Source organism: Spea bombifrons, chromosome 3, assembly GCF_027358695.1.
Source record: "Spea bombifrons isolate aSpeBom1 chromosome 3, aSpeBom1.2.pri, whole genome shotgun sequence".
Taxonomy (NCBI): domain Eukaryota; kingdom Metazoa; phylum Chordata; class Amphibia; order Anura; family Pelobatidae; genus Spea; species Spea bombifrons.
This window is the reverse complement of record NC_071089.1, coordinates 123,199,021-123,224,054: the sequence shown is the minus strand read 5'-3', so window position 1 is coordinate 123,224,054 and position 25,034 is coordinate 123,199,021. Positions and strand designations below refer to the sequence as shown.

Here is a 25,034-nt window from a genome sequence, read left to right as displayed (position 1 = left end):
GGCTTATAATTCTTTTTGTCTGACGACAAGCAGCAGCAGCAGCAGCAGCAGCAGCAGCAGCAGCAGCAGCAGCAGCAGCAGCAGCAGCAGCAGCAGCAGCAGCAGCAGCAGCAGCAGAATAAGAGAAGTAAAATAAAAAACTTTCACACCTGCGGCCATACCACCCTGAAAGCGCCCGATCTCGTCTGATCTTGGAAGCTAAGCAGGGTTGGGCCTGGTTAGTACCTGGATGGGAGACCGCCTGGGAATACCAGGTGTTGTAGGCTTTTAATTTTTTCTCACAGTCCGGGGAGAGCTTTTTGCCATGTGTTTCTTGCTCATCATCAAAGCTTTAAACCCTTATTTGAACCTTCTCACCTTCTCTGTCCTGTCCCAGGGCTTATAATTCTTTCTGTCTGACGACAAGCAGCAGCAGCAGCAGCAGCAGCAGCAGCAGCAGCAGCAGCAACAGAATAAGAGAAGTAAAATAAAGAACTTTCACACCTGCGGGCATACCACCCTGAAAGCGCCCGATCTCGTCTGATCTTGGAAGCTAAGCAGGGTTGGGCCTGGTTAGTACCTGGATGGGAGACCGCCTGGGAATACCAGGTGTTGTAGGCTTTTAATTTTTTCTCACAGTCCGGGGAGAGCTTTTTGCCATGTGTTTCTTGCTCATCATCAAAGCTTTAAACCCTTATTTGAACCTTCTCACCTTCTCTGTCCTGTCCCAGGGCTTATAATTCTTTCTGTCTGACGACAAGCAGCAGCAGCAGCAGCAGCAGCAGCAGCAGCAGCAGCAGCAGCAGCAGCAGCAGCAGCAGCAGCAGCAGCAGCAGCAGCAGCAGCAGCAGCAGCAGCAGCAGCAGCAACAGAATAAGAGAAGTAAAATAAAGAACTTTCACACCTGCGGCCATACCACCCTGAAAGCGCCTGATCTCGGAAGCTAAGCAGGGTTGGGCCTGGTTAGTACCTGGATGGGAGACCGCCTGGGAATACCAGGTGTTGTAGGCTTTTAATTTTTTCTCACAGTCCGGGGAGAGCTTTTTGCCATGTGTTTCTTGCTCATCATCAAAGCTTTAAACCCTTATTTGAACCTTCTCACCTTCTCTGTCCTGTCCCAGGACTTATAATTCTTTCTGTCTGACGACAAGCAGCAGCAGCAGCAGCAGCAGCAGCAGCAGCAGCAGCAGCAGCAACAGAATAAAAGAAGTAAAATAAAGAACTTTCACACCTGCGGCCATACCACCCTGAAAGCGCCCGATCTCGTCCGATCTCGGAAGCTAAGCAGGGTTGGGCCTGGTTAGTACCTGGATGGGAGACCGCCTGGGAATACCAGGTGTTGTAGGCTTTTTCTTTTCTCACAGTCCGGGGAGAGCTTTTTGCCATGTGTTTCTTGCTCATCATCAAAGCTTTAAACCCTTATTTGAACCTTCTCACCTTCTCTGTCCTGTCCCAGGGCTTATAATTCTTTCTGTCTGACGACAAGCAGCAGCAGCAGCAGCAGCAGCAGCAGCAGCAGCAGCAGCAGCAGCAGCAGCAACAGAATAAGAGAAGTAAAATAAAAAACTTTCACACCTGCGGCCATACCACCCTGAAAGCGCCTGATCTCGTCTGATCTTGGAAGCTAAGCAGGGTTGGGCCTGGTTAGTACCTGGATGGGAGACCGCCTGGGAATACCAGGTGTTGTAGGCTTTTAATTTTTTCTCACAGTCCGGGGAGAGCTTTTTGCCATGTGTTTCTTGCTCATCATCAAAGCTTTAAACCCTTATTTGAACCTTCTCACCTTCTCTGTCCTGTCCCAGGGCTTATAATTCTTTCTGTCTGACGACAAGCAGCAGCAGCAGCAGCAGCAGCAGCAGCAGCAGCAGCAGCAGCAGCAGCAGCAGCAGCAGCAGCAACAGAATAAGAGAAGTAAAATAAAAAACTTTCACACCTGCGGCCATACCACCCTGAAAGCGCCCGATCTCGTCTGATCTCGGAAGCTAAGCAGGGTTGGGCCTGGTTAGTACCTGGATGGGAGACCGCCTGGGAATACCAGGTGTTGTAGGCTTTTTCTTTTCTCACAGTCCGGGGAGAGCTTTTTGCCATGTGTTTCTTGCTCATCATCAAAGCTTTAAACCCTTATTTGAACCTTCTCACCTTCTCTGTCCTGTCCCAGGGCTTATAATTCTTTCTGTCTGACGACAAGCAGCAGCAGCAGCAGCAGCAGCAGCAGCAGCAGCAGCAGCAGCAGCAGCAGCAGCAGCAGCAGCAGCAGAATAAGAGAAGTAAAATAAAAAACTTTCACACCTGCGGCCATACCACCCTGAAAGCGCCCGATCTCGTCTGATCTCGGAAGCTAAGCAGGGTTGGGCCTGGTTAGTACCTGGATGGGAGACCGCCTGGGAATACCAGGTGTTGTAGGCTTTTAATTTTTTCTCACAGTCCGGGGAGAGCTTTTTGCCATGTGTTTCTTGCTCATCAGCAAAGCTTTAAACCCTTATTTGAACCTTCTCACCTTCTCTGTCCTGTCCCAGGGCTTATAATTCTTTTTGTCTGACGACAAGCAGCAGCAGCAGCAGCAGCAGCAGCAGCAGCAGCAGCAGCAGCAGCAGCAGCAACAGAATAAGAGAAGTAAAATAAAAAACTTTCACACCTGCGGCCATACAACCCTGAAAGCGCCCGATCTCGTCTGATCTCGGAAGCTAAGCAGGGTTGGGCTTGGTTAGTACCTGGATGGGAGACCGCCTGGGAATACCAGGTGTTGTAGGCTTTTAATTTTTTCTCACAGTCCGGGGAGAGCTTTTTGCCATGTGTTTCTTGCTCATCATCAAAGCTTTAAACCCTTATTTGAACCTTCTCACCTTCTCTGTCCTGTCCCAGGGCTTATAATTCTTTCTGTCTGACGACAAGCAGCAGCAGCAGCAGCAGCAGCAGCAGCAGCAGCAGCAGCAGCAACAGAATAAGAGAAGTAAAATAAATAACTTTCACACCTGCGGCCATACCACCCTGAAAGCGCCCGATCTCGTCTGATCTCGGAAGCTAAGCAGGGTTGGGCCTGGTTAGTACCTGGATGGGAGACCGCCTGGGAATACCAGGTGTTGTAGGCTTTTAATTTTTTCTCACAGTCCGGGGAGAGCTTTTTGCCATGTGTTTCTTGCTCATCATCAAAGCTTTAAACCCTTATTTGAACCTTCTCACCTTCTCTGTCCTGTCCCAGGGCTTATAATTCTTTTTGTCTGACGACAAGCAGCAGCAGCAGCAGCAGCAGCAGCAGCAGCAGCAGCAGCAGCAGCAGCAGCAGCAGCAGCAGCAGCAGCAGCAGCAGCAGCAGCAACAGAATAAGAGAAGTAAAATAAAAAACTTTCACACCTGCGGCCATACCACCCTGAAAGCGCCTGATCTCGTCTGATCTTGGAAGCTAAGCAGGGTTGGGCCTGGTTAGTACCTGGATGGGAGACCGCCTGGGAATACCAGGTGTTGTAGGCTTTTAATTTTTTCTCACAGTCCGGGGAGAGCTTTTTGCCATGTGTTTCTTGCTCATCATCAAAGCTTTAAACCCTTATTTGAACCTTCTCACCTTCTCTGTCCTGTCCCAGGGCTTATAATTCTTTCTGTCTGACGACAAGCAGCAGCAGCAGCAGCAGCAGCAGCAGCAGCAGCAGCAGCAGCAGCAGCAGCAGCAGCAACAGAATAAGAGAAGTAAAATAAAGAACTTTCACACCTGCGGCCATACCACCCTGAAAGCGCCCGATCTCGTCTGATCTCGGAAGCTAAGCAGGGTTGGGCCTGGTTAGTACCTGGATGGGAGACCGCCTGGGAATACCAGGTGTTGTAGGCTTTTAATTTTTTCTCACAGTCCGGGGAGAGCTTTTTGCCATGTGTTTCTTGCTCATCATCAAAGCTTTAAACCCTTATTTGAACCTTCTCACCTTCTCTGTCCTGTCCCAGGGCTTATAATTCTTTTTGTCTGACGACAAGCAGCAGCAGCAGCAGCAGCAGCAGCAGCAGCAGCAGCAGCAGCAGCAGCAGCAGCAGCAACAGAATAAGAGAAGTAAAATAAAAAACTTTCACACCTGCGGCCATACCACCCTGAAAGCGCCCGATCTCGTCTGATCTTGGAAGCTAAGCAGGGTTGGGCCTGGCTAGTACCTGGATGGGAGACCGCCTGGGAATACCAGGTGTTGCAGGCTTTTAATTTTTTCTCACAGTCCGGGGAGAGCTTTTTGCCATGTGTTTCTTGCTCATCATCAAAGCTTTAAACCCTTATTTGAACCTTCTCACCTTCTCTGTCCTGTCCCAGGGCTTATAATTCTTTCTGTCTGACGACAAGCAGCAGCAGCAGCAGCAGCAGCAGCAGCAGCAGCAGCAGCAGCAGCAGCAGCAGCAGCAGCAGCAGCAGCAGCAGCAACAGAATAAGAGAAGTAAAATAAAGAACTTTCACACCTGCGGCCATACCACCCTGAAAGCGCCCGATCTCGTCTGATCTCGGAAGCTAAGCAGGGTTGGGCCTGGTTAGTACCTGGATGGGAGACCGCCTGGGAATACCAGGTGTTGTAGGGTTTTAATTTTTTCTCACAGTCCGGGGAGAGCTTTTTGCCATGTGTTTCTTGCTCATCATCAAAGCTTTAAACCCTTATTTGAACCTTCTCACCTTCTCTGTCCTGTCCCAGGGCTTATAATTCTTTTTGTCTGACGACAAGCAGCAGCAGCAGCAGCAGCAGCAGCAGCAGCAGCAGCAGCAGCAGCAGCAGCAGCAGCAGCAGCAGCAGCAGCAGCAGCAGCAGCAGCAGCAGCAGCAGAATAAGAGAAGTAAAATAAAAAACTTTCACACCTGCGGCCATACCACCCTGAAAGCGCCCGATCTCGTCTGATCTTGGAAGCTAAGCAGGGTTGGGCCTGGTTAGTACCTGGATGGGAGACCGCCTGGGAATACCAGGTGTTGTAGGCTTTTAATTTTTTCTCACAGTCCGGGGAGAGCTTTTTGCCATGTGTTTCTTGCTCATCATCAAAGCTTTAAACCCTTATTTGAACCTTCTCACCTTCTCTGTCCTGTCCCAGGGCTTATAATTCTTTCTGTCTGACGACAAGCAGCAGCAGCAGCAGCAGCAGCAGCAGCAGCAGCAGCAGCAGCAGCAGCAGCAACAGAATAAGAGAAGTAAAATAAAGAACTTTCACACCTGCGGGCATACCACCCTGAAAGCGCCCGATCTCGTCTGATCTTGGAAGCTAAGCAGGGTTGGGCCTGGTTAGTACCTGGATGGGAGACCGCCTGGGAATACCAGGTGTTGTAGGCTTTTAATTTTTTCTCACAGTCCGGGGAGAGCTTTTTGCCATGTGTTTCTTGCTCATCATCAAAGCTTTAAACCCTTATTTGAACCTTCTCACCTTCTCTGTCCTGTCCCAGGGCTTATAATTCTTTCTGTCTGACGACAAGCAGCAGCAGCAGCAGCAGCAGCAGCAGCAGCAGCAGCAGCAGCAGCAGCAGCAGCAGCAGCAGCAGCAGCAGCAGCAGCAGCAGCAGCAACAGAATAAGAGAAGTAAAATAAAGAACTTTCACACCTGCGGCCATACCACCCTGAAAGCGCCTGATCTCGGAAGCTAAGCAGGGTTGGGCCTGGTTAGTACCTGGATGGGAGACCGCCTGGGAATACCAGGTGTTGTAGGCTTTTAATTTTTTCTCACAGTCCGGGGAGAGCTTTTTGCCATGTGTTTCTTGCTCATCATCAAAGCTTTAAACCCTTATTTGAACCTTCTCACCTTCTCTGTCCTGTCCCAGGACTTATAATTCTTTCTGTCTGACGACAAGCAGCAGCAGCAGCAGCAGCAGCAGCAGCAGCAGCAGCAGCAGCAGCAGCAACAGAATAAAAGAAGTAAAATAAAGAACTTTCACACCTGCGGCCATACCACCCTGAAAGCGCCCGATCTCGTCCGATCTCGGAAGCTAAGCAGGGTTGGGCCTGGTTAGTACCTGGATGGGAGACCGCCTGGGAATACCAGGTGTTGTAGGCTTTTTCTTTTCTCACAGTCCGGGGAGAGCTTTTTGCCATGTGTTTCTTGCTCATCATCAAAGCTTTAAACCCTTATTTGAACCTTCTCACCTTCTCTGTCCTGTCCCAGGGCTTATAATTCTTTCTGTCTGACGACAAGCAGCAGCAGCAGCAGCAGCAGCAGCAGCAGCAGCAGCAGCAGCAGCAGCAGCAGCAGCAGCAGCAGCAGCAGCAACAGAATAAGAGAAGTAAAATAAAAAACTTTCACACCTGCGGCCATACCACCCTGAAAGCGCCTGATCTCGTCTGATCTTGGAAGCTAAGCAGGGTTGGGCCTGGTTAGTACCTGGATGGGAGACCGCCTGGGAATACCAGGTGTTGTAGGCTTTTAATTTTTTCTCACAGTCCGGGGAGAGCTTTTTGCCATGTGTTTCTTGCTCATCATCAAAGCTTTAAACCCTTATTTGAACCTTCTCACCTTCTCTGTCCTGTCCCAGGGCTTATAATTCTTTCTGTCTGACGACAAGCAGCAGCAGCAGCAGCAGCAGCAGCAGCAGCAGCAGCAGCAGCAGCAGCAGCAGCAGCAGCAGCAGCAGCAGCAACAGAATAAGAGAAGTAAAATAAAGAACTTTCACACCTGCGGCCATACCACCCTGAAAGCGCCCGATCTCGTCTGATCTCGGAAGCTAAGCAGGGTTGGGCCTGGTTAGTACCTGGATGGGAGACCGCCTGGGAATACCAGGTGTTGTAGGGTTTTAATTTTTTCTCACAGTCCGGGGAGAGCTTTTTGCCATGTGTTTCTTGCTCATCATCAAAGCTTTAAACCCTTATTTGAACCTTCTCACCTTCTCTGTCCTGTCCCAGGGCTTATAATTCTTTTTGTCTGACGACAAGCAGCAGCAGCAGCAGCAGCAGCAGCAGCAGCAGCAGCAGCAGCAGCAGCAGCAGCAGCAGCAGAATAAGAGAAGTAAAATAAAAAACTTTCACACCTGCGGCCATACCACCCTGAAAGCGCCCGATCTCGTCTGATCTTGGAAGCTAAGCAGGGTTGGGCCTGGTTAGTACCTGGATGGGAGACCGCCTGGGAATACCAGGTGTTGTAGGCTTTTAATTTTTTCTCACAGTCCGGGGAGAGCTTTTTGCCATGTGTTTCTTGCTCATCATCAAAGCTTTAAACCCTTATTTGAACCTTCTCACCTTCTCTGTCCTGTCCCAGGGCTTATAATTCTTTCTGTCTGACGACAAGCAGCAGCAGCAGCAGCAGCAGCAGCAGCAGCAGCAGCAGCAGCAGCAGCAGCAGCAGCAGCAACAGAATAAGAGAAGTAAAATAAAGAACTTTCACACCTGCGGGCATACCACCCTGAAAGCGCCCGATCTCGTCTGATCTTGGAAGCTAAGCAGGGTTGGGCCTGGTTAGTACCTGGATGGGAGACCGCCTGGGAATACCAGGTGTTGTAGGCTTTTAATTTTTTCTCACAGTCCGGGGAGAGCTTTTTGCCATGTGTTTCTTGCTCATCATCAAAGCTTTAAACCCTTATTTGAACCTTCTCACCTTCTCTGTCCTGTCCCAGGGCTTATAATTCTTTCTGTCTGACGACAAGCAGCAGCAGCAGCAGCAGCAGCAGCAGCAGCAGCAGCAGCAGCAGCAGCAACAGAATAAGAGAAGTAAAATAAAGAACTTTCACACCTGCGGCCATACCACCCTGAAAGCGCCCGATCTCGTCTGATCTCGGAAGCTAAGCAGGGTTGGGCCTGGTTAGTACCTGGATGGGAGACCGCCTGGGAATACCAGGTGTTGTAGGCTTTTAATTTTTTCTCACAGTCCGGGGAGAGCTTTTTGCCATGTGTTTCTTGCTCATCATCAAAGCTTTAAACCCTTATTTGAACCTTCTCACCTTCTCTGTCCTGTCCCAGGGCTTATAATTCTTTTTGTCTGACGACAAGCAGCAGCAGCAGCAGCAGCAGCAGCAGCAGCAGCAGCAGCAGCAGCAGCAGCAACAGAATAAGAGAAGTAAAATAAAACACTTTCACACCTGCGGCCATACCACCCTGAAAGCGACCGATCTCGTCTGATCTTGGAAGCTAAGCAGGGTTGGGCCTGGTTAGTACCTGGATGGGAGACCGCCTGGGAATACCAGGTGTTGTAGGCTTTTAATTTTTTCTCACAGTCCGGGGAGAGCTTTTTGCCATGTGTTTCTTGCTCATCATCAAAGCTTTAAACCCTTATTTGAACCTTCTCACCTTCTCTGTCCTGTCCCAGGGCTTATAATTCTTTCTGTCTGACGACAAGCAGCAGCAGCAGCAGCAGCAGCAGCAGCAGCAGCAGCAGCAGCAGCAGCAGCAGCAGCAGCAGCAGCAGCAGCAGCAGCAGCAGCAGCAGCAGCAGCAACAGAATAAGAGAAGTAAAATAAAGAACTTTCACACCTGCGGCCATACCACCCTGAAAGCGCCCGATCTCGTCCGATCTCGGAAGCTAAGCAGGGTTGGGCCTGGTTAGTACCTGGATGGGAGACCGCCTGGGAATACCAGGTGTTGTAGGCTTTTAATTTTTTCTCACAGTCCGGGGAGAGCTTTTTGCCATGTGTTTCTTGCTCATCATCAAAGCTTTAAACCCTTATTTGAACCTTCTCACCTTCTCTGTCCTGTCCCAGGGCTTATAATTCTTTTTGTCTGACGACAAGCAGCAGCAGCAGCAGCAGCAGCAGCAGCAGCAGCAGCAGCAGCAGCAGCAGCAGCAGCAGCAGCAGCAGCAGCAGCAGCAGCAGCAGCAGCAACAGAATAAGAGAAGTAAAATAAAAAACTTTCACACCTGCGGCCATACCACCCTGAAAGCGCCTGATCTCGTCTGATCTTGGAAGCTAAGCAGGGTTGGGCCTGGTTAGTACCTGGATGGGAGACCGCCTGGGAATACCAGGTGTTGTAGGCTTTTAATTTTTTCTCACAGTCCGGGGAGAGCTTTTTGCCATGTGTTTCTTGCTCATCATCAAAGCTTTAAACCCTTATTTGAACCTTCTCACCTTCTCTGTCCTGTCCCAGGGCTTATAATTCTTTCTGTCTGACGACAAGCAGCAGCAGCAGCAGCAGCAGCAGCAGCAGCAGCAGCAGCAGCAGCAGCAGCAGCAGCAGCAGCAGCAGCAGCAGCAGCAGAATAAGAGAAGTAAAATAAAAAACTTTCACACCTGCGGCCATACCACCCTGAAAGCGCCCGATCTCGTCTGATCTCGGAAGCTAAGCAGGGTTGGGCCTGGTTAGTACCTGGATGGGAGACCGCCTGGGAATACCAGGTGTTGTAGGCTTTTAATTTTTTCTCACAGTCCGGGGAGAGCTTTTTGCCATGTGTTTCTTGCTCATCAGCAAAGCTTTAAACCCTTATTTGAACCTTCTCACCTTCTCTGTCCTGTCCCAGGGCTTATAATTCTTTTTGTCTGACGACAAGCAGCAGCAGCAGCAGCAGCAGCAGCAGCAGCAGCAGCAGCAGCAGCAGCAGCAGCAGCAGCAGCAACAGAATAAGAGAAGTAAAATAAAAAACTTTCACACCTGCGGCCATACAACCCTGAAAGCGCCCGATCTCGTCTGATCTCGGAAGCTAAGCAGGGTTGGGCCTGGTTAGTACCTGGATGGGAGACCGCCTGGGAATACCAGGTGTTGTAGGCTTTTAATTTTTTCTCACAGTCCGGGGAGAGCTTTTTGCCATGTGTTTCTTGCTCACCATCAAAGCTTTAAACCCTTATTTGAACCTTCTCACCTTCTCTGTCCTGTCCCAGGGCTTATAATTCTTTCTGTCTGACGACAAGCAGCAGCAGCAGCAGCAGCAGCAGCAGCAGCAGCAGCAGCAGCAGCAGCAGCAGCAGCAGCAGCAGCAGCAGCAGCAGCAGCAGCAGCAGCAGCAGCAGCAGCAGCAGCAGCAGCAGCAGCAGCAGCAGCAGCAGAATAAGAGAAGTAAAATAAAGAGCTTTCACACCTGCGGCCATACCACCCTGAAAGCGCCTGATCTCGGAAGCTAAGCAGGGTTGGGCCTGGTTAGTACCTGGATGGGAGACCGCCTGGGAATACCAGGTGTTGTAGGCTTTTTCTTTTCTCACAGTCCGGGGAGAGCTTTTTGCCATGTGTTTCTTGCTCATCATCAAAGCTTTAAACCCTTATTTGAACCTTCTCACCTTCTCTGTCCTGTCCCAGGGCTTATAATTATTTCTGTCTGATGACAAGCAGCAGCAGCAGCAACAGAATAAGAGAAGTAAAATAAAACACTTTCACACCTGCGGCCATACCACCCTGAAAGCGCCTGATCTCGGAAGCTAAGCAGGGTTGGGCCTGGTTAGTACCTGGATGGGAGACCGCCTGGGAATACCAGGTGTTGTAGGCTTTTAATTTTTTCTCACAGTCCGGGGAGAGCTTTTTGCCATGTGTTTCTTGCTCATCATCAAAGCTTTAAACCCTTATTTGAACCTTCTCACCTTCTCTGTCCTGTCCCAGGGCTTATAATTCTTTCTGTCTGACGACAAGCAGCAGCAGCAGCAGCAGCAGCAGCAGCAGCAGCAGCAGCAGCAGCAGCAGCAGCAGCAACAGAATAAGAGAAGTAAAATAAAGAACTTTCACACCTGCGGCCATACCACCCTGAAAGCGCCCGATCTCGTCTGATCTCGGAAGCTAAGCAGGGTTGGGCCTGGTTAGTACCTGGATGGGGGACCGCCTGGGAATACCAGGTGTTGTAGGCTTTTAATTTTTTCTCACAGTCCGTGGAGAGCTTTTTGCCATGTGTTTCTTGCTCATCATCAAAGCTTTAAACCCTTATTTGAACCTTCTCACCTTCTCTGTCCTGTCCCAGGGCTTATAATTCTTTTTGTCTGACGACAAGCAGCAGCAGCAGCAGCAGCAGCAGCAGCAGCAGCAGCAGCAGCAGCAGCAACAGCAACAGAATAAGAGAAGTAAAATAAAAAACTTTCACACCTGCGGCCATACCACCCTGAAAGCGCCCGATCTCGTCTGATCTCGGAAGCTAAGCAGGGTTGGGCCTGGTTAGTACCTGGATGGGAGACCGCCTGGGAATACCAGGTGTTGTAGGCTTTTTCTTTTCTCACAGTCCGGGGAGAGCTTTTTGCCATGTGTTTCTTGCTCATCATCAAAGCTTTAAACCCTTATTTGAACCTTCTCACCTTCTCTGTCCTGTCCCAGGGCTTATAATTCTTTCTGTCTGACGACAAGCAGCAGCAGCAGCAGCAGCAGCAGCAGCAGCAGCAGCAGCAGCAGCAGCAGCAGCAGCAGCAGCAGAATAAGAGAAGTAAAATAAAAAACTTTCACACCTGCGGCCATGCCACCCTGAAAGCGCCCGATCTCGTCTGATCTCGGAAGCTAAGCAGGGTTGGGCCTGGTTAGTACCTGGATGGGAGACCGCCTGGGAATACCAGGTGTTGTAGGCTTTTAATTTTTTCTCACAGTCCGGGGAGAGCTTTTTGCCATGTGTTTCTTGCTCATCATCAAAGCTTTAAACCCTTATTTGAACCTTCTCACCTTCTCTGTCCTGTCCCAGGGCTTATAATTCTTTTTGTCTGATGACAAGCAGCAGCAGCAGCAGCAGCAGCAGCAGCAGCAGCAGCAGCAGCAGCAGCAGCAGCAGCAGCAGCAGCAGCAGCAGCAGCAGCAGCAGCAGCAGCAGCAGCAACAGAATAAGAGAAGTAAAATAAAACACTTTCACACCTGCGGCCGTACCACCCTGAAAGCGTCTGATCTCGGAAGCTAAGCAGGGTTGGGCCTGGTTAGTACCTGGATGGGAGACCGCCTGGGAATACCAGGTGTTGTAGGCTTTTAATTTTTTCTCACAGTCCGGGGAGAGCTTTTTGCCATGTGTTTCTTGCTCATCAGCAAAGCTTTAAACCCTTATTTGAACCTTCTCACCTTCTCTGTCCTGTCCCAGGGCTTATAATTCTTTTTGTCTGACGACAAGCAGCAGCAGCAGCAGCAGCAGCAGCAGCAGCAGCAGCAGCAGCAGCAGCAGCAGCAGCAGCAGCAACAGAATAAGAGAAGTAAAATAAAAAACTTTCACAACTGCGGCCATACAACCCTGAAAGCGCCCGATCTCGTCTGATCTCGGAAGCTAAGCAGGGTTGGGCCTGGTTAGTACCTGGATGGGAGACCGCCTGGGAATACCAGGTGTTGTAGGCTTTTAATTTTTTCTCACAGTCCGGGGAGAGCTTTTTGCCATGTGTTTCTTGCTCATCATCAAAGCTTTAAACCCTTATTTGAACCTTCTCACCTTCTCTGTCCTGTCCCAGGGCTTATAATTCTTTCTGTCTGACGACAAGCAGCAGCAGCAGCAGCAGCAGCAGCAGCAGCAGCAGCAGCAGCAGCAGCAGCAGCAGCAGCAGCAGCAGCAGCAGCAGCAGCAGCAGCAGCAGCAGCAGCAGCAGCAGCAGCAGCAGCAGCAGCAGCAGCAGCAGCAGCAGCAGAATAAGAGAAGTAAAATAAAGAGCTTTCACACCTGCGGCCATACCACCCTGAAAGCGCCTGATCTCGGAAGCTAAGCAGGGTTGGGCCTGGTTAGTACCTGGATGGGAGACCGCCTGGGAATACCAGGTGTTGTAGGCTTTTTCTTTTCTCACAGTCCGGGGAGAGCTTTTTGCCATGTGTTTCTTGCTCATCATCAAAGCTTTAAACCCTTATTTGAACCTTCTCACCTTCTCTGTCCTGTCCCAGGGCTTATAATTCTTTTTGTCTGACGACAAGCAGCAGCAGCAGCAGCAGCAGCAGCAGCAGCAGCAGCAGCAGCAGCAGCAGCAGCAGCAGCAGCAACAGAATAAGAGAAGTAAAATAAAAAACTTTCACACCTGCGGCCATACCACCCTGAAAGCGCCCGATCTCGTCTGATCTTGGAAGCTAAGCAGGGTTGGGCCTGGCTAGTACCTGGATGGGAGACCGCCTGGGAATACCAGGTGTTGTAGGCTTTTAATTTTTTCTCACAGTCCGGGGAGAGCTTTTTGCCATGTGTTTCTTGCTCATCATCAAAGCTTTAAACCCTTATTTGAACCTTCTCACCTTCTCTGTCCTGTCCCAGGGCTTATAATTCTTTCTGTCTGACGACAAGCAGCAGCAGCAGCAGCAGCAGCAGCAGCAGCAGCAGCAGCAGCAGCAGCAGCAGCAACAGAATAAGAGAAGTAAAATAAAGAACTTTCACACCTGCGGCCATACCACCCTGAAAGCGCCCGATCTCGTCTGATCTCGGAAGCTAAGCAGGGTTGGGCCTGGTTAGTACCTGGATGGGAGACCGCCTGGGAATACCAGGTGTTGTAGGGTTTTAATTTTTTCTCACAGTCCGGGGAGAGCTTTTTGCCATGTGTTTCTTGCTCATCATCAAAGCTTTAAACCCTTATTTGAACCTTCTCACCTTCTCTGTCCTGTCCCAGGGCTTATAATTCTTTTTGTCTGACGACAAGCAGCAGCAGCAGCAGCAGCAGCAGCAGCAGCAGCAGCAGCAGCAGCAGCAGCAGCAGCAGCAGAATAAGAGAAGTAAAATAAAAAACTTTCACACCTGCGGCCATACCACCCTGAAAGCGCCCGATCTCGTCTGATCTTGGAAGCTAAGCAGGGTTGGGCCTGGTTAGTACCTGGATGGGAGACCGCCTGGGAATACCAGGTGTTGTAGGCTTTTAATTTTTTCTCACAGTCCGGGGAGAGCTTTTTGCCATGTGTTTCTTGCTCATCATCAAAGCTTTAAACCCTTATTTGAACCTTCTCACCTTCTCTGTCCTGTCCCAGGGCTTATAATTCTTTCTGTCTGACGACAAGCAGCAGCAGCAGCAGCAGCAGCAGCAGCAGCAGCAGCAGCAGCAACAGAATAAGAGAAGTAAAATAAAGAACTTTCACACCTGCGGGCATACCACCCTGAAAGCGCCCGATCTCGTCTGATCTTGGAAGCTAAGCAGGGTTGGGCCTGGTTAGTACCTGGATGGGAGACCGCCTGGGAATACCAGGTGTTGTAGGCTTTTAATTTTTTCTCACAGTCCGGGGAGAGCTTTTTGCCATGTGTTTCTTGCTCATCATCAAAGCTTTAAACCCTTATTTGAACCTTCTCACCTTCTCTGTCCTGTCCCAGGGCTTATAATTCTTTCTGTCTGACGACAAGAAGCAGCAGCAGCAGCAGCAGCAGCAGCAGCAGCAGCAGCAGCAGCAGCAGCAGCAGCAGCAGCAGCAGCAGCAGCAGCAGCAGCAGCAGCAGCAGCAACAGAATAAGAGAAGTAAAATAAAGAACTTTCACACCTGCGGCCATACCACCCTGAAAGCGCCTGATCTCGGAAGCTAAGCAGGGTTGGGCCTGGTTAGTACCTGGATGGGAGACCGCCTGGGAATACCAGGTGTTGTAGGCTTTTAATTTTTTCTCACAGTCCGGGGAGAGCTTTTTGCCATGTGTTTCTTGCTCATCATCAAAGCTTTAAACCCTTATTTGAACCTTCTCACCTTCTCTGTCCTGTCCCAGGACTTATAATTCTTTCTGTCTGACGACAAGCAGCAGCAGCAGCAGCAGCAGCAGCAGCAGCAGCAGCAGCAGCAGCAGCAACAGAATAAAAGAAGTAAAATAAAGAACTTTCACACCTGCGGCCATACCACCCTGAAAGCGCCCGATCTCGTCCGATCTCGGAAGCTAAGCAGGGTTGGGCCTGGTTAGTACCTGGATGGGAGACCGCCTGGGAATACCAGGTGTTGTAGGCTTTTTCTTTTCTCACAGTCCGGGGAGAGCTTTTTGCCATGTGTTTCTTGCTCATCATCAAAGCTTTAAACCCTTATTTGAACCTTCTCACCTTCTCTGTCCTGTCCCAGGGCTTATAATTCTTTCTGTCTGACGACAAGCAGCAGCAGCAGCAGCAGCAGCAGCAGCAGCAGCAGCAGCAGCAGCAGCAGCAGAATAAGAGAAGTAAAATAAAAAACTTTCACACCTGCGGCCATGCCACCCTGAAAGCGCCCGATCTCGTCTGATCTCGGAAGCTAAGCAGGGTTGGGCCTGGTTAGTACCTGGATGGGAGACCGCCTGGGAATACCAGGTGTTGTAGGCTTTTAATTTTTTCTCACAGTCCGGGGAGAGCTTTTTGCCATGTGTTTCTTGCTCATCATCAAAGCTTTAAACCCTTATTTGAACCTTCTCACCTTCTCTGTCCTGTCCCAGGGCTTATAATTCTTTTTGTCTGATGACAAGCAGCAGCAGCAGCAGCAGCAGCAGCAGCAGCAGCAGCAGCAGCAGCAGCAGCAGCAGCAGCAGCAGCAGCAGCAGCAGCAGCAGCAGCAGCAGCAGCAGCAACAGAATAAGAGAAGTAAAATAAAACACTTTCACACCTGCGGCCGTACCACCCTGAAAGCGTCTGATCTCGGAAGCTAAGCAGGGTTGGGCCTGGTTAGTACCTGGATGGGAGGAGACCGCCTGGGAATACCAGGTGTTGTAGGCTTTTAATTTTTTCTCACAGTCCGGGGAGAGCTTTTTGCCATGTGTTTCTTGCTCATCAGCAAAGCTTTAAACCCTTATTTGAACCTTCTCACCTTCTCTGTCCTGTCCCAGGGCTTATAATTCTTTTTGTCTGACGACAAGCAGCAGCAGCAGCAGCAGCAGCAGCAGCAGCAGCAGCAACAGAATAAGAGAAGTAAAATAAAAAACTTTCACAACTGCGGCCATACAACCCTGAAAGCGCCCGATCTCGTCTGATCTCGGAAGCTAAGCAGGGTTGGGCCTGGTTAGTACCTGGATGGGAGACCGCCTGGGAATACCAGGTGTTGTAGGCTTTTAATTTTTTCTCACAGTCCGGGGAGAGCTTTTTGCCATGTGTTTCTTGCTCATCATCAAAGCTTTAAACCCTTATTTGAACCTTCTCACCTTCTCTGTCCTGTCCCAGGGCTTATAATTCTTTCTGTCTGACGACAAGCAGCAGCAGCAGCAGCAGCAGCAGCAGCAGCAGCAGCAGCAGCAGCAGCAGCAGCAGCAGCAGCAGCAGCAGCAGCAGCAGCAGCAGCAGCAGCAGCAGCAGCAGCAGCAGCAGCAGCAGCAGCAGCAGCAGAATAAGAGAAGTAAAATAAAGAGCTTTCACACCTGCGGCCATACCACCCTGAAAGCGCCTGATCTCGGAAGCTAAGCAGGGTTGGGCCTGGTTAGTACCTGGATGGGAGACCGCCTGGGAATACCAGGTGTTGTAGGCTTTTTCTTTTCTCACAGTCCGGGGAGAGCTTTTTGCCATGTGTTTCTTGCTCATCATCAAAGCTTTAAACCCTTATTTGAACCTTCTCACCTTCTCTGTCCTGTCCCAGGGCTTATAATTATTTCTGTCTGATGACAAGCAGCAGCAGCAGCAACAGAATAAGAGAAGTAAAATAAAACACTTTCACACCTGCGGCCATACCACCCTGAAAGCGCCTGATCTCGGAAGCTAAGCAGGGTTGGGCCTGGTTAGTACCTGGATGGGAGACCGCCTGGGAATACCAGGTGTTGTAGGCTTTTAATTTTTTCTCACAGTCCGGGGAGAGCTTTTTGCCATGTGTTTCTTGCTCATCATCAAAGCTTTAAACCCTTATTTGAACCTTCTCACCTTCTCTGTCCTGTCCCAGGGCTTATAATTCTTTCTGTCTGACGACAAGCAGCAGCAGCAGCAGCAGCAGCAGCAGCAGCAGCAACAGAATAAGAGAAGTAAAATAAAGAACTTTCACACCTGCGGCCATACCACCCTGAAAGCGCCCGATCTCGTCTGATCTCGGAAGCTAAGCAGGGTTGGGCCTGGTTAGTACCTGGATGGGGGACCGCCTGGGAATACCAGGTGTTGTAGGCTTTTAATTTTTTCTCACAGTCCGGGGAGAGCTTTTTGCCATGTGTTTCTTGCTCATCATCAAAGCTTTAAACCCTTATTTGAACCTTCTCACCTTCTCTGTCCTGTCCCAGGGCTTATAATTCTTTTTGTCTGACGACAAGCAGCAGCAGCAGCAGCAGCAGCAGCAGCAGCAGCAGCAGCAGCAGCAGCAGCAGCAGCAGCAGCAGCAGCAGCAGCAGCAGCAGCAGCAGAATAAGAGAAGTAAAATAAAAAAATTTCACACCTGCGGCCATACCTCCCTGAAAGCGCCCGATCTCGTCTGATCTTGGAAGCTAAGCAGGGTTGGGCCTGGTTAGTACCTGGATGGGAGACCGCCTGGGAATACCAGGTGTTGTAGGCTTTTAATTTTTTCTCACAGTCCGGGGAGAGCTTTTTGCCATGTGTTTCTTGCTCATCATCAAAGCTTTAAACCCTTATTTGAACCTTCTCACCTTCTCTGTCCTGTCCCAGGGCTTATAATTCTTTCTGTCTGACGACAAGCAGCAGCAGCAGCAGCAGCAGCAGCAGCAGCAGCAGCAGCAGCAGCAGCAACAGAATAAGAGAAGTAAAATAAATAACTTTCACACCTGCGGCCATACCACCCTGAAAGCGCCCGATCTCGTCTGATCTTGGAAGCTAAGCAGGGTTGGGCCTGGTTAGTACCTGGATGGGAGACCGCCTGGGAATACCAGGTGTTGTAGGCTTTTAATTTTTTCTCACAGTCCGGGGAGAGCTTTTTGCCATGTGTTTCTTGCTCATCATCAAAGCTTTAAACCCTTATTTGAACCTTCTCACCTTCTCTGTCCTGTCCCAGGGCTTATAATTCTTTCTGTCTGACGACAAGCAGCAGCAGCAGCAGCAGCAGCAGCAGCAGCAGCAGCAGCAGCAGCAGCAGCAGCAGCAGCAGCAACAGAATAAGAGAAGTAAAATAAAGAACTTTCACACCTGCGGCCATACCACCCTGAAAGCGCCCGATCTCGTCTGATCTCGGAAACTAAGCAGGGTTGGGCCTGGTTAGTACCTGGATGGGAGACCGCCTGGGAATACCAGGTGTTGTAGGCTTTTAATTTTTTCTCACAGTCCGGGGAGAGCTTTTTGCCATGTGTTTCTTGCTCATCATCAAAGCTTTAAACCCTTATTTGAACCTTCTCACCTTCTCTGTCCTGTCCCAGGGCTTATAATTCTTTTTGTCTGACGACAAGCAGCAGCAGCAGCAGCAGCAGCAGCAGCAGCAGCAGCAGCAGCAGCAGCAGCAGCAGCAGCAACAGAATAAGAGAAGTAAAATAAAAAACTTTCACACCTGCGGCCATACCACCCTGAAAGCGCCCGATCTCGTCTGATCTTGGAAGCTAAGCAGGGTTGGGCCTGGCTAGTACCTGGATGGGAGACCGCCTGGGAATACCAGGTGTTGTAGGCTTTTAATTTTTTCTCACAGTCCGGGGAGAGCTTTTTGCCATGTGTTTCTTGCTCATCATCAAAGCTTTAAACCCTTATTTGAACCTTCTCACCTTCTCTGTCCTGTCCCAGGGCTTATAATTCTTTCTGTCTGACGACAAGCAGCAGCAGCAGCAGCAGCAGCAGCAGCAGCAGCAGCAGCAGCAGCAGCAGCAGCAGCAGCAGCAGCAGCAGCAGCAGCAACAGAATAAGAGAAGTAAAATAAAGAACTTTCACACCTGCGGCCATACCACCCTGAAAGCGCCCGATCTCGTCTGATCTCGGAAGCTAAGCAGGGTTGGGCCTGGTTAGTACCTGGATGGGAGACCGCCTGGGAATACCAGGTGTTGTAGGGTTTTAATTTTTTCTCACAGTCCGGGGAGAGCTTTTTGCCATGTGTTTCTTGCTCATCATCAAAGCTTTAAACCCTTATTTGAACCTTCTCACCTTCTCTGTCCTGTCCCAGGGCTTATAATTCTTTTTGTCTGACGACAAGCAGCAGCAGCAGCAGCAGCAGCAGCAGCAGCAGCAGCAGCAGCAGCAGCAGCAGCAGCAGCAGCAGAATAAGAGAAGTAAAATAAAAAACTTTCACACCTGCGGCCATACCACCCTGAAAGCGCCCGATCTCGTCTGATCTTGGAAGCTAAGCAGGGTTGGGCCTGGTTAGTACCTGGATGGGAGACCGCCTGGGAATACCAGGTGTTGTAGGCTTTTAATTTTTTCTCACAGTCCGGGGAGAGCTTTTTGCCATGTGTTTCTTGCTCATCATCAAAGCTTTAAACCCTTATTTGAACCTTCTCACCTTCTCTGTCCTGTCCCAGGGCTTATAATTCTTTCTGTCTGACGACAAGCAGCAGCAGCAGCAGCAGCAGCAGCAGCAGCAGCAGCAGCAACAGAATAAGAGAAGTAAAATAAAGAACTTTCACACCTGCGGGCATACCACCCTGAAAGCGCCCGATCTCGTCTGATCTTGGAAGCTAAGCAGGGTTGGGCCTGGTTAGTACCTGGATGGGAGACCGCCTGGGAATACCAGGTGTTGTAGGCTTTTAATTTTTTCTCACAGTCCGGGGAGAGCTTTTTGCCATGTGTTTCTTGCTCATCATCAAAGCTTTAAACCCTTATTTGAACCTTCTCACCTTCTCTGTCCTGTCCCAGGGCTTATAATTCTTTCTGTCTGACGACAAGCAGCAGCAGCAGCAGCAGCAGCAGCAGCAGCAGCAGCAGCAGCAGCAGCAGCAGCAGCAGCAGCAGCAGCAGCAGCAGCAGCAGCAACAGAATAAGAGAAGTAAAATAAAGAACTTTCACACCTGCGGCCATACCACCCTGAAAGCGCCTGATCTTGGAAGCTAAGCAGGGTTGGGCCTGGTTAGTACCTGGATGGGAGACCGCCTGGGAATACCAGGTGTTGTAGGCTTTTAATTTTTTCTCACAGTCCGGGGAGAGCTTTTTGCCATGTGTTTCTTGCTCATCATCAAAGCTTTAAACCCTTATTTGAACCTTCTCACCTTCTCTGTCCTGTCCCAGGACTTATAATTCTTTCTGTCTGACGACAAGCAGCAGCAGCAGCAGCAGCAGCAGCAGCAGCAGCAGCAGCAGCAGCAGCAACAGAATAAAAGAAGTAAAATAAAGAACTTTCACACCTGCGGCCATACCACCCTGAAAGCGCCCGATCTCGTCCGATCTCGGAAGCTAAGCAGGGTTGGGCCTGGTTAGTACCTGGATGGGAGACCGCCTGGGAATACCAGGTGTTGTAGGCTTTTTCTTTTCTCACAGTCCGGGGAGAGCTTTTTGCCATGTGTTTCTTGCTCATCATCAAAGCTTTAAACCCTTATTTGAACCTTCTCACCTTCTCTGTCCTGTCCCAGGGCTTATAATTCTTTCTGTCTGACGACAAGCAGCAGCAGCAGCAGCAGCAGCAGCAGCAGCAGCAGCAGCAGCAGCAGCAGCAGCAGCAGCAGCAGCAGCAGCAGCAACAGAATAAGAGAAGTAAAATAAAAAACTTTCACACCTGCGGCCATACCACCCTGAAAGCGCCTGATCTCGTCTGATCTTGGAAGCTAAGCAGGGTTGGGCCTGGTTAGTACCTGGATGGGAGACCGCCTGGGAATACCAGGTGTTGTAGGCTTTTAATTTTTTCTCACAGTCCGGGGAGAGCTTTTTGCCATGTGTTTCTTGCTCATCATCAAAGCTTTAAACCCTTATTTGAACCTTCTCACCTTCTCTGTCCTGTCCCAGGGCTTATAATTCTTTCTGTCTGACGACAAGCAGCAGCAGCAGCAGCAGCAGCAGCAGCAGCAGCAGCAGCAACAGAATAAGAGAAGTAAAATAAAAAACTTTCACACCTGCGGCCATACCACCCTGAAAGCGCCCGATCTCGTCTGATCTCGGAAGCTAAGCAGGGTTGGGCCTGGTTAGTACCTGGATGGGAGACCGCCTGGGAATACCAGGTGTTGTAGGCTTTTTCTTTTCTCACAGTCCGGGGAGAGCTTTTTGCCATGTGTTTCTTGCTCATCATCAAAGCTTTAAACCCTTATTTGAACCTTCTCACCTTCTCTGTCCTGTCCCAGGGCTTATAATTCTTTCTGTCTGACGACAAGCAGCAGCAGCAGCAGCAGCAGCAGCAGCAGCAGCAGCAGCAGCAGCAGCAGCAGCAGCAGCAGAATAAGAGAAGTAAAATAAAAAACTTTCACACCTGCGGCCATACCACCCTGAAAGCGCCCGATCTCGTCTGATCTCGGAAGCTAAGCAGGGTTGGGCCTGGTTAGTACCTGGATGGGAGACCGCCTGGGAATACCAGGTGTTGTAGGCTTTTAATTTTTTCTCACAGTCCGGGGAGAGCTTTTTGCCATGTGTTTCTTGCTCATCAGCAAAGCTTTAAACCCTTATTTGAACCTTCTCACCTTCTCTGTCCTGTCCCAGGGCTTATAATTCTTTTTGTCTGACGACAAGCAGCAGCAGCAGCAGCAGCAGCAGCAGCAGCAGCAGCAGCAGCAGCAGCAGCAGCAGCAGCAGCAGCAGCAACAGAATAAGAGAAGTAAAATAAAAAACTTTCACACCTGCGGCCATACAACCCTGAAAGCGCCCGATCTCGTCTGATCTCGGAAGCTAAGCAGGGTTGGGCCTGGTTAGTACCTGGATGGGAGACCGCCTGGGAATACCAGGTGTTGTAGGCTTTTAATTTTTTCTCACAGTCCGGGGAGAGCTTTTTGCCATGTGTTTCTTGCTCATCATCAAAGCTTTAAACCCTTATTTGAACCTTCTCACCTTCTCTGTCCTGTCCCAGGGCTTATAATTCTTTTTGTCTGACGACAAGCAGCAGCAGCAGCAGCAGCAGCAGCAGCAGCAGCAGCAGCAGCAGCAGCAGCAGCAGCAGCAGCAGCAGAATAAGAGAAGTAAAATAAAAAACTTTCACACCTGCGGCCATACCACCCTGAAAGCGCCCGATCTCGTCTGATCTTGGAAGCTAAGCAGGGTTGGGCCTGGTTAGTACCTGGATGGGAGACCGCCTGGGAATACCAGGTGTTGTAGGCTTTTAATTTTTTCTCACAGTCCGGGGAGAGCTTTTTGCCATGTGTTTCTTGCTCATCATCAAAGCTTTAAACCCTTATTTGAACCTTCTCACCTTCTCTGTCCTGTCCCAGGGCTTATAATTCTTTCTGTCTGACGACAAGCAGCAGCAGCAGCAGCAGCAGCAGCAGCAGCAGCAGCAGCAACAGAATAAGAGAAGTAAAATAAAGAACTTTCACACCTGCGGGCATACCACCCTGAAAGCGCCCGATCTCGTCTGATCTTGGAAGCTAAGCAGGGTTGGGCCTGGTTAGTACCTGGATGGGAGACCGCCTGGGAATACCAGGTGTTGTAGGCTTTTAATTTTTTCTCACAGTCCGGGGAGAGCTTTTTGCCATGTGTTTCTTGCTCATCATCAAAGCTTTAAACCCTTATTTGAACCTTCTCACCTTCTCTGTCCTGTCCCAGGGCTTATAATTCTTTCTGTCTGACGACAAGCAGCAGCAGCAGCAGCAGCAGCAGCAGCAGCAGCAGCAGCAGCAGCAGCAGCAGCAGCAGCAGCAGCAGCAGCAGCAGCAGCAGCAGCAGCAACAGAATAAGAGAAGTAAAATAAAGAACTTTCACACCTGCGGCCATACCACCCTGAAAGCGCCTGATCTCGGAAGCTAAGCAGGGTTGGGCCTGGTTAGTACCTGGATGGGAGACCGCCTGGGAATACCAGGTGTTGTAGGCTTTTAATTTTTTCTCACAGTCCGGGGAGAGCTTTTTGCCATGTGTTTCTTGCTCATCATCAAAGCTTTAAACCCTTATTTGAACCTTCTCACCTTCTCTGTCCTGTCCCAGGACTTATAATTCTTTCTGTCTGACGACAAGCAGCAGCAGCAGCAGCAGCAGCAGCAGCAGCAGCAGCAGCAGCAGCAGCAGCAACAGAATAAAAGAAGTAAAATAAAGAACTTTCACACCTGCGGCCATACCACCCTGAAAGCGCCCGATCTCGTCCGATCTCGGAAGCTAAGCAGGGTTGGGCCTGGTTAGTACCTGGATGGGAGACCGCCTGGGAATACCAGGTGTTGTAGGCTTTTTCTTTTCTCACAGTCCGGGGAGAGCTTTTTGCCATGTGTTTCTTGCTCATCATCAAAGCTTTAAACCCTTATTTGAACCTTCTCACCTTCTCTGTCCTGTCCCAGGGCTTATAATTCTTTCTGTCTGACGACAAGCAGCAGCAGCAGCAGCAGCAGCAGCAGCAGCAGCAGCAGCAGCAGCAGCAGCAGCAGCAGCAGCAACAGAATAAGAGAAGTAAAATAAAAAACTTTCACACCTGCGGCCATACCACCCTGAAAGCGCCTGATCTCGTCTGATCTTGGAAGCTAAGCAGGGTTGGGCCTGGTTAGTACCTGGATGGGAGACCGCCTGGGAATACCAGGTGTTGTAGGCTTTTAATTTTTTCTCACAGTCCGGGGAGAGCTTTTTGCCATGTGTTTCTTGCTCATCATCAAAGCTTTAAACCCTTATTTGAACCTTCTCACCTTCTCTGTCCTGTCCCAGGGCTTATAATTCTTTCTGTCTGACGACAAGCAGCAGCAGCAGCAGCAGCAGCAGCAGCAGCAGCAGCAGCAACAGCAACAGAATAAGAGAAGTAAAATAAAAAACTTTCACACCTGCGGCCATACCACCCTGAAAGCGCCCGATCTCGTCTGATCTCGGAAGCTAAGCAGGTTTGGGCCTGGTTAGTACCTGGATGGGAGACCGCCTGGGAATACCAGGTGTTGTAGGCTTTTTCTTTTCTCACAGTCCGGGGAGAGCTTTTTGCCATGTGTTTCTTGCTCATCATCAAAGCTTTAAACCCTTATTTGAACCTTCTCACCTTCTCTGTCCTGTCCCAGGGCTTATAATTCTTTTTGTCTGACGACAAGCAGCAGCAGCAGCAGCAGCAGCAGCAGCAGCAGCAGCAGCAGCAGCAGCAGCAGCAGCAACAGAATAAGAGAAGTAAAATAAAAAACTTTCACACCTGCGGCCATACAACCCTGAAAGCGCCCGATCTCGTCTGATCTTGGAAGCTAAGCAGGGTTGGGCCTGGTTAGTACCTGGATGGGAGACCGCCTGGGAATACCAGGTGTTGTAGGCTTTTAATTTTTTCTCACAGTCCGGGGAGAGCTTTTTGCCATGTGTTTCTTGCTCATCATCAAAGCTTTAAACCCTTATTTGAACCTTCTCACCTTCTCTGTCCTGTCCCAGGGCTTATAATTCTTTCTGTCTGACGACAAGCAGCAGCAGCAGCAGCAGCAGCAGCAGCAGCAGCAGCAGCAGCAGCAGCAGCAGCAGCAGCAGCAGCAGCAGCAGCAGCAGCAGCAGCAGCAGCAGCAGCAGCAGCAGCAGCAGCAGCAGCAGCAGCAGCAGAATAAGAGAAGTAAAATAAAGAGCTTTCACACCTGCGGCCATACCACCCTGAAAGCGCCTGATCTCGGAAGCTAAGCAGGGTTGGGCCTGGTTAGTACCTGGATGGGAGACCGCCTGGGAATACCAGGTGTTGTAGGCTTTTTCTTTTCTCACAGTCCGGGGAGAGCTTTTTGCCATGTGTTTCTTGCTCATCATCAAAGCTTTAAACCCTTATTTGAACCTTCTCACCTTCTCTGTCCTGTCCCAGGGCTTATAATTATTTCTGTCTGATGACAAGCAGCAGCAGCAGCAACAGAATAAGAGAAGTAAAATAAAACACTTTCACACCTGCGGCCATACCACCCTGAAAGCGCCTGATCTCGGAAGCTAAGCAGGGTTGGGCCTGGTTAGTACCTGGATGGGAGACCGCCTGGGAATACCAGGTGTTGTAGGCTTTTAATTTTTTCTCACAGTCCGGGGAGAGCTTTTTGCCATGTGTTTCTTGCTCATCATCAAAGCTTTAAACCCTTATTTGAACCTTCTCACCTTCTCTGTCCTGTCCCAGGGCTTATAATTCTTTCTGTCTGACGACAAGCAGCAGCAGCAGCAGCAGCAGCAGCAGCAGCAGCAGCAGCAGCAGCAACAGAATAAGAGAAGTAAAATAAATAACTTTCACACCTGCGGCCATACCACCCTGAAAGCGCCCGATCTCGTCTGATCTCGGAAGCTAAGCAGGGTTGGGCCTGGTTAGTACCTGGATGGGAGACCGCCTGGGAATACCAGGTGTTGTAGGCTTTTAATTTTTTCTCACAGTCCGGGGAGAGCTTTTTGCCATGTGTTTCTTGCTCATCATCAAAGCTTTAAACCCTTATTTGAACCTTCTCACCTTCTCTGTCCTGTCCCAGGGCTTATAATTCTTTTTGTCTGACGACAAGCAGCAGCAGCAGCAGCAGCAGCA

At 50.1% G+C, this 25,034-nt stretch overlaps 56 non-coding genes and 14 pseudogenes across 56 annotated transcripts; all 70 read left to right on the top strand.

Moving 5' to 3' along the window:
* Positions 1-147: 147 nt before the first annotated feature.
* Positions 148-266, top strand: LOC128485450 (5S ribosomal RNA). The gene has a single exon (XR_008351784.1). It is a non-coding gene; the product is annotated as a 5S ribosomal RNA (ribosomal RNA).
* A 215-nt stretch (positions 267-481) lies between these two features.
* On the top strand, positions 482-600 carry LOC128486409 (5S ribosomal RNA). Its single transcript, XR_008352707.1, has one exon. It is a non-coding gene; the product is annotated as a 5S ribosomal RNA (ribosomal RNA).
* Positions 601-881: 281 nt separating this feature from the next.
* Positions 882-990, top strand: LOC128487197 (uncharacterized; annotated as a pseudogene).
* A 218-nt stretch (positions 991-1,208) lies between these two features.
* On the top strand, positions 1,209-1,327 carry LOC128488320 (5S ribosomal RNA). Its single transcript, XR_008353739.1, has one exon. It is a non-coding gene; the product is annotated as a 5S ribosomal RNA (ribosomal RNA).
* Positions 1,328-1,552: 225 nt separating this feature from the next.
* LOC128486088 (5S ribosomal RNA) lies at positions 1,553-1,671 on the top strand. Its single transcript, XR_008352405.1, has one exon. It is a non-coding gene; the product is annotated as a 5S ribosomal RNA (ribosomal RNA).
* A 239-nt stretch (positions 1,672-1,910) lies between these two features.
* LOC128486923 (5S ribosomal RNA) lies at positions 1,911-2,029 on the top strand. The gene has a single exon (XR_008353193.1). It is a non-coding gene; the product is annotated as a 5S ribosomal RNA (ribosomal RNA).
* A 237-nt stretch (positions 2,030-2,266) lies between these two features.
* On the top strand, positions 2,267-2,385 carry LOC128486911 (5S ribosomal RNA). The gene has a single exon (XR_008353182.1). It is a non-coding gene; the product is annotated as a 5S ribosomal RNA (ribosomal RNA).
* A 227-nt stretch (positions 2,386-2,612) lies between these two features.
* LOC128486453 (5S ribosomal RNA) lies at positions 2,613-2,731 on the top strand. Its single transcript, XR_008352749.1, has one exon. It is a non-coding gene; the product is annotated as a 5S ribosomal RNA (ribosomal RNA).
* Positions 2,732-2,949: 218 nt separating this feature from the next.
* Positions 2,950-3,068, top strand: LOC128486899 (5S ribosomal RNA). Its single transcript, XR_008353170.1, has one exon. It is a non-coding gene; the product is annotated as a 5S ribosomal RNA (ribosomal RNA).
* Positions 3,069-3,328: 260 nt separating this feature from the next.
* On the top strand, positions 3,329-3,447 carry LOC128486087 (5S ribosomal RNA). The gene has a single exon (XR_008352404.1). It is a non-coding gene; the product is annotated as a 5S ribosomal RNA (ribosomal RNA).
* Positions 3,448-3,680: 233 nt separating this feature from the next.
* LOC128486887 (5S ribosomal RNA) lies at positions 3,681-3,799 on the top strand. The gene has a single exon (XR_008353159.1). It is a non-coding gene; the product is annotated as a 5S ribosomal RNA (ribosomal RNA).
* Positions 3,800-4,032: 233 nt separating this feature from the next.
* LOC128484870 (5S ribosomal RNA) lies at positions 4,033-4,151 on the top strand. Its single transcript, XR_008351234.1, has one exon. It is a non-coding gene; the product is annotated as a 5S ribosomal RNA (ribosomal RNA).
* A 251-nt stretch (positions 4,152-4,402) lies between these two features.
* LOC128484840 (5S ribosomal RNA) lies at positions 4,403-4,521 on the top strand. The gene has a single exon (XR_008351205.1). It is a non-coding gene; the product is annotated as a 5S ribosomal RNA (ribosomal RNA).
* A 269-nt stretch (positions 4,522-4,790) lies between these two features.
* LOC128485449 (5S ribosomal RNA) lies at positions 4,791-4,909 on the top strand. Its single transcript, XR_008351783.1, has one exon. It is a non-coding gene; the product is annotated as a 5S ribosomal RNA (ribosomal RNA).
* Positions 4,910-5,136: 227 nt separating this feature from the next.
* On the top strand, positions 5,137-5,255 carry LOC128486408 (5S ribosomal RNA). Its single transcript, XR_008352706.1, has one exon. It is a non-coding gene; the product is annotated as a 5S ribosomal RNA (ribosomal RNA).
* A 263-nt stretch (positions 5,256-5,518) lies between these two features.
* Positions 5,519-5,627, top strand: LOC128487196 (uncharacterized; annotated as a pseudogene).
* A 224-nt stretch (positions 5,628-5,851) lies between these two features.
* On the top strand, positions 5,852-5,970 carry LOC128488257 (5S ribosomal RNA). The gene has a single exon (XR_008353687.1). It is a non-coding gene; the product is annotated as a 5S ribosomal RNA (ribosomal RNA).
* A 246-nt stretch (positions 5,971-6,216) lies between these two features.
* Positions 6,217-6,335, top strand: LOC128486086 (5S ribosomal RNA). Its single transcript, XR_008352403.1, has one exon. It is a non-coding gene; the product is annotated as a 5S ribosomal RNA (ribosomal RNA).
* Positions 6,336-6,583: 248 nt separating this feature from the next.
* Positions 6,584-6,702, top strand: LOC128488489 (5S ribosomal RNA). Its single transcript, XR_008353900.1, has one exon. It is a non-coding gene; the product is annotated as a 5S ribosomal RNA (ribosomal RNA).
* A 233-nt stretch (positions 6,703-6,935) lies between these two features.
* LOC128485448 (5S ribosomal RNA) lies at positions 6,936-7,054 on the top strand. The gene has a single exon (XR_008351782.1). It is a non-coding gene; the product is annotated as a 5S ribosomal RNA (ribosomal RNA).
* Positions 7,055-7,290: 236 nt separating this feature from the next.
* On the top strand, positions 7,291-7,409 carry LOC128486406 (5S ribosomal RNA). Its single transcript, XR_008352704.1, has one exon. It is a non-coding gene; the product is annotated as a 5S ribosomal RNA (ribosomal RNA).
* Positions 7,410-7,633: 224 nt separating this feature from the next.
* LOC128486874 (5S ribosomal RNA) lies at positions 7,634-7,752 on the top strand. Its single transcript, XR_008353147.1, has one exon. It is a non-coding gene; the product is annotated as a 5S ribosomal RNA (ribosomal RNA).
* Positions 7,753-7,979: 227 nt separating this feature from the next.
* LOC128486393 (5S ribosomal RNA) lies at positions 7,980-8,098 on the top strand. Its single transcript, XR_008352692.1, has one exon. It is a non-coding gene; the product is annotated as a 5S ribosomal RNA (ribosomal RNA).
* A 272-nt stretch (positions 8,099-8,370) lies between these two features.
* On the top strand, positions 8,371-8,489 carry LOC128488139 (5S ribosomal RNA). Its single transcript, XR_008353576.1, has one exon. It is a non-coding gene; the product is annotated as a 5S ribosomal RNA (ribosomal RNA).
* A 266-nt stretch (positions 8,490-8,755) lies between these two features.
* On the top strand, positions 8,756-8,874 carry LOC128486085 (5S ribosomal RNA). Its single transcript, XR_008352402.1, has one exon. It is a non-coding gene; the product is annotated as a 5S ribosomal RNA (ribosomal RNA).
* A 251-nt stretch (positions 8,875-9,125) lies between these two features.
* On the top strand, positions 9,126-9,244 carry LOC128486862 (5S ribosomal RNA). Its single transcript, XR_008353138.1, has one exon. It is a non-coding gene; the product is annotated as a 5S ribosomal RNA (ribosomal RNA).
* A 239-nt stretch (positions 9,245-9,483) lies between these two features.
* LOC128485980 (5S ribosomal RNA) lies at positions 9,484-9,602 on the top strand. Its single transcript, XR_008352303.1, has one exon. It is a non-coding gene; the product is annotated as a 5S ribosomal RNA (ribosomal RNA).
* A 305-nt stretch (positions 9,603-9,907) lies between these two features.
* On the top strand, positions 9,908-10,016 carry LOC128487195 (uncharacterized; annotated as a pseudogene).
* A 186-nt stretch (positions 10,017-10,202) lies between these two features.
* On the top strand, positions 10,203-10,311 carry LOC128487193 (uncharacterized; annotated as a pseudogene).
* A 233-nt stretch (positions 10,312-10,544) lies between these two features.
* LOC128488470 (5S ribosomal RNA) lies at positions 10,545-10,663 on the top strand. The gene has a single exon (XR_008353882.1). It is a non-coding gene; the product is annotated as a 5S ribosomal RNA (ribosomal RNA).
* A 230-nt stretch (positions 10,664-10,893) lies between these two features.
* LOC128486851 (5S ribosomal RNA) lies at positions 10,894-11,012 on the top strand. The gene has a single exon (XR_008353127.1). It is a non-coding gene; the product is annotated as a 5S ribosomal RNA (ribosomal RNA).
* A 234-nt stretch (positions 11,013-11,246) lies between these two features.
* On the top strand, positions 11,247-11,365 carry LOC128484966 (5S ribosomal RNA). Its single transcript, XR_008351324.1, has one exon. It is a non-coding gene; the product is annotated as a 5S ribosomal RNA (ribosomal RNA).
* Positions 11,366-11,640: 275 nt separating this feature from the next.
* On the top strand, positions 11,641-11,749 carry LOC128487691 (uncharacterized; annotated as a pseudogene).
* Positions 11,750-11,988: 239 nt separating this feature from the next.
* Positions 11,989-12,107, top strand: LOC128486549 (5S ribosomal RNA). Its single transcript, XR_008352841.1, has one exon. It is a non-coding gene; the product is annotated as a 5S ribosomal RNA (ribosomal RNA).
* Positions 12,108-12,421: 314 nt separating this feature from the next.
* LOC128487192 (uncharacterized) lies at positions 12,422-12,530 on the top strand (annotated as a pseudogene).
* A 237-nt stretch (positions 12,531-12,767) lies between these two features.
* Positions 12,768-12,886, top strand: LOC128485662 (5S ribosomal RNA). The gene has a single exon (XR_008351990.1). It is a non-coding gene; the product is annotated as a 5S ribosomal RNA (ribosomal RNA).
* Positions 12,887-13,116: 230 nt separating this feature from the next.
* Positions 13,117-13,235, top strand: LOC128488488 (5S ribosomal RNA). Its single transcript, XR_008353899.1, has one exon. It is a non-coding gene; the product is annotated as a 5S ribosomal RNA (ribosomal RNA).
* Positions 13,236-13,468: 233 nt separating this feature from the next.
* Positions 13,469-13,587, top strand: LOC128485446 (5S ribosomal RNA). Its single transcript, XR_008351780.1, has one exon. It is a non-coding gene; the product is annotated as a 5S ribosomal RNA (ribosomal RNA).
* A 218-nt stretch (positions 13,588-13,805) lies between these two features.
* On the top strand, positions 13,806-13,924 carry LOC128486405 (5S ribosomal RNA). The gene has a single exon (XR_008352703.1). It is a non-coding gene; the product is annotated as a 5S ribosomal RNA (ribosomal RNA).
* A 272-nt stretch (positions 13,925-14,196) lies between these two features.
* On the top strand, positions 14,197-14,305 carry LOC128487191 (uncharacterized; annotated as a pseudogene).
* Positions 14,306-14,529: 224 nt separating this feature from the next.
* Positions 14,530-14,648, top strand: LOC128488020 (5S ribosomal RNA). Its single transcript, XR_008353462.1, has one exon. It is a non-coding gene; the product is annotated as a 5S ribosomal RNA (ribosomal RNA).
* Positions 14,649-14,870: 222 nt separating this feature from the next.
* On the top strand, positions 14,871-14,989 carry LOC128484965 (5S ribosomal RNA). The gene has a single exon (XR_008351323.1). It is a non-coding gene; the product is annotated as a 5S ribosomal RNA (ribosomal RNA).
* A 275-nt stretch (positions 14,990-15,264) lies between these two features.
* Positions 15,265-15,376, top strand: LOC128487826 (uncharacterized; annotated as a pseudogene).
* Positions 15,377-15,588: 212 nt separating this feature from the next.
* LOC128486548 (5S ribosomal RNA) lies at positions 15,589-15,707 on the top strand. The gene has a single exon (XR_008352840.1). It is a non-coding gene; the product is annotated as a 5S ribosomal RNA (ribosomal RNA).
* A 302-nt stretch (positions 15,708-16,009) lies between these two features.
* Positions 16,010-16,118, top strand: LOC128487190 (uncharacterized; annotated as a pseudogene).
* Positions 16,119-16,304: 186 nt separating this feature from the next.
* On the top strand, positions 16,305-16,413 carry LOC128487189 (uncharacterized; annotated as a pseudogene).
* Positions 16,414-16,622: 209 nt separating this feature from the next.
* On the top strand, positions 16,623-16,741 carry LOC128488469 (5S ribosomal RNA). Its single transcript, XR_008353881.1, has one exon. It is a non-coding gene; the product is annotated as a 5S ribosomal RNA (ribosomal RNA).
* A 260-nt stretch (positions 16,742-17,001) lies between these two features.
* Positions 17,002-17,120, top strand: LOC128485677 (5S ribosomal RNA). The gene has a single exon (XR_008352005.1). It is a non-coding gene; the product is annotated as a 5S ribosomal RNA (ribosomal RNA).
* Positions 17,121-17,344: 224 nt separating this feature from the next.
* Positions 17,345-17,463, top strand: LOC128485444 (5S ribosomal RNA). Its single transcript, XR_008351779.1, has one exon. It is a non-coding gene; the product is annotated as a 5S ribosomal RNA (ribosomal RNA).
* A 239-nt stretch (positions 17,464-17,702) lies between these two features.
* LOC128485715 (5S ribosomal RNA) lies at positions 17,703-17,821 on the top strand. The gene has a single exon (XR_008352043.1). It is a non-coding gene; the product is annotated as a 5S ribosomal RNA (ribosomal RNA).
* Positions 17,822-18,057: 236 nt separating this feature from the next.
* On the top strand, positions 18,058-18,176 carry LOC128485661 (5S ribosomal RNA). Its single transcript, XR_008351989.1, has one exon. It is a non-coding gene; the product is annotated as a 5S ribosomal RNA (ribosomal RNA).
* A 254-nt stretch (positions 18,177-18,430) lies between these two features.
* Positions 18,431-18,549, top strand: LOC128488487 (5S ribosomal RNA). Its single transcript, XR_008353898.1, has one exon. It is a non-coding gene; the product is annotated as a 5S ribosomal RNA (ribosomal RNA).
* A 236-nt stretch (positions 18,550-18,785) lies between these two features.
* LOC128485443 (5S ribosomal RNA) lies at positions 18,786-18,904 on the top strand. Its single transcript, XR_008351778.1, has one exon. It is a non-coding gene; the product is annotated as a 5S ribosomal RNA (ribosomal RNA).
* A 215-nt stretch (positions 18,905-19,119) lies between these two features.
* LOC128486404 (5S ribosomal RNA) lies at positions 19,120-19,238 on the top strand. The gene has a single exon (XR_008352702.1). It is a non-coding gene; the product is annotated as a 5S ribosomal RNA (ribosomal RNA).
* A 260-nt stretch (positions 19,239-19,498) lies between these two features.
* Positions 19,499-19,607, top strand: LOC128487534 (uncharacterized; annotated as a pseudogene).
* A 224-nt stretch (positions 19,608-19,831) lies between these two features.
* On the top strand, positions 19,832-19,950 carry LOC128487905 (5S ribosomal RNA). Its single transcript, XR_008353351.1, has one exon. It is a non-coding gene; the product is annotated as a 5S ribosomal RNA (ribosomal RNA).
* A 249-nt stretch (positions 19,951-20,199) lies between these two features.
* On the top strand, positions 20,200-20,318 carry LOC128486083 (5S ribosomal RNA). The gene has a single exon (XR_008352401.1). It is a non-coding gene; the product is annotated as a 5S ribosomal RNA (ribosomal RNA).
* Positions 20,319-20,533: 215 nt separating this feature from the next.
* Positions 20,534-20,652, top strand: LOC128486839 (5S ribosomal RNA). The gene has a single exon (XR_008353116.1). It is a non-coding gene; the product is annotated as a 5S ribosomal RNA (ribosomal RNA).
* Positions 20,653-20,883: 231 nt separating this feature from the next.
* Positions 20,884-21,002, top strand: LOC128486827 (5S ribosomal RNA). The gene has a single exon (XR_008353105.1). It is a non-coding gene; the product is annotated as a 5S ribosomal RNA (ribosomal RNA).
* A 245-nt stretch (positions 21,003-21,247) lies between these two features.
* LOC128485979 (5S ribosomal RNA) lies at positions 21,248-21,366 on the top strand. Its single transcript, XR_008352302.1, has one exon. It is a non-coding gene; the product is annotated as a 5S ribosomal RNA (ribosomal RNA).
* A 239-nt stretch (positions 21,367-21,605) lies between these two features.
* Positions 21,606-21,724, top strand: LOC128485442 (5S ribosomal RNA). Its single transcript, XR_008351777.1, has one exon. It is a non-coding gene; the product is annotated as a 5S ribosomal RNA (ribosomal RNA).
* A 215-nt stretch (positions 21,725-21,939) lies between these two features.
* Positions 21,940-22,058, top strand: LOC128486403 (5S ribosomal RNA). The gene has a single exon (XR_008352701.1). It is a non-coding gene; the product is annotated as a 5S ribosomal RNA (ribosomal RNA).
* A 266-nt stretch (positions 22,059-22,324) lies between these two features.
* Positions 22,325-22,433, top strand: LOC128487188 (uncharacterized; annotated as a pseudogene).
* Positions 22,434-22,660: 227 nt separating this feature from the next.
* On the top strand, positions 22,661-22,779 carry LOC128487821 (5S ribosomal RNA). The gene has a single exon (XR_008353298.1). It is a non-coding gene; the product is annotated as a 5S ribosomal RNA (ribosomal RNA).
* A 237-nt stretch (positions 22,780-23,016) lies between these two features.
* LOC128486082 (5S ribosomal RNA) lies at positions 23,017-23,135 on the top strand. The gene has a single exon (XR_008352400.1). It is a non-coding gene; the product is annotated as a 5S ribosomal RNA (ribosomal RNA).
* Positions 23,136-23,356: 221 nt separating this feature from the next.
* On the top strand, positions 23,357-23,475 carry LOC128485787 (5S ribosomal RNA). The gene has a single exon (XR_008352115.1). It is a non-coding gene; the product is annotated as a 5S ribosomal RNA (ribosomal RNA).
* Positions 23,476-23,706: 231 nt separating this feature from the next.
* Positions 23,707-23,825, top strand: LOC128486595 (5S ribosomal RNA). The gene has a single exon (XR_008352884.1). It is a non-coding gene; the product is annotated as a 5S ribosomal RNA (ribosomal RNA).
* A 302-nt stretch (positions 23,826-24,127) lies between these two features.
* Positions 24,128-24,236, top strand: LOC128487187 (uncharacterized; annotated as a pseudogene).
* A 186-nt stretch (positions 24,237-24,422) lies between these two features.
* On the top strand, positions 24,423-24,531 carry LOC128487186 (uncharacterized; annotated as a pseudogene).
* A 221-nt stretch (positions 24,532-24,752) lies between these two features.
* Positions 24,753-24,871, top strand: LOC128486816 (5S ribosomal RNA). The gene has a single exon (XR_008353094.1). It is a non-coding gene; the product is annotated as a 5S ribosomal RNA (ribosomal RNA).
* The last annotated feature ends 163 nt before the right edge of the window (positions 24,872-25,034 follow it).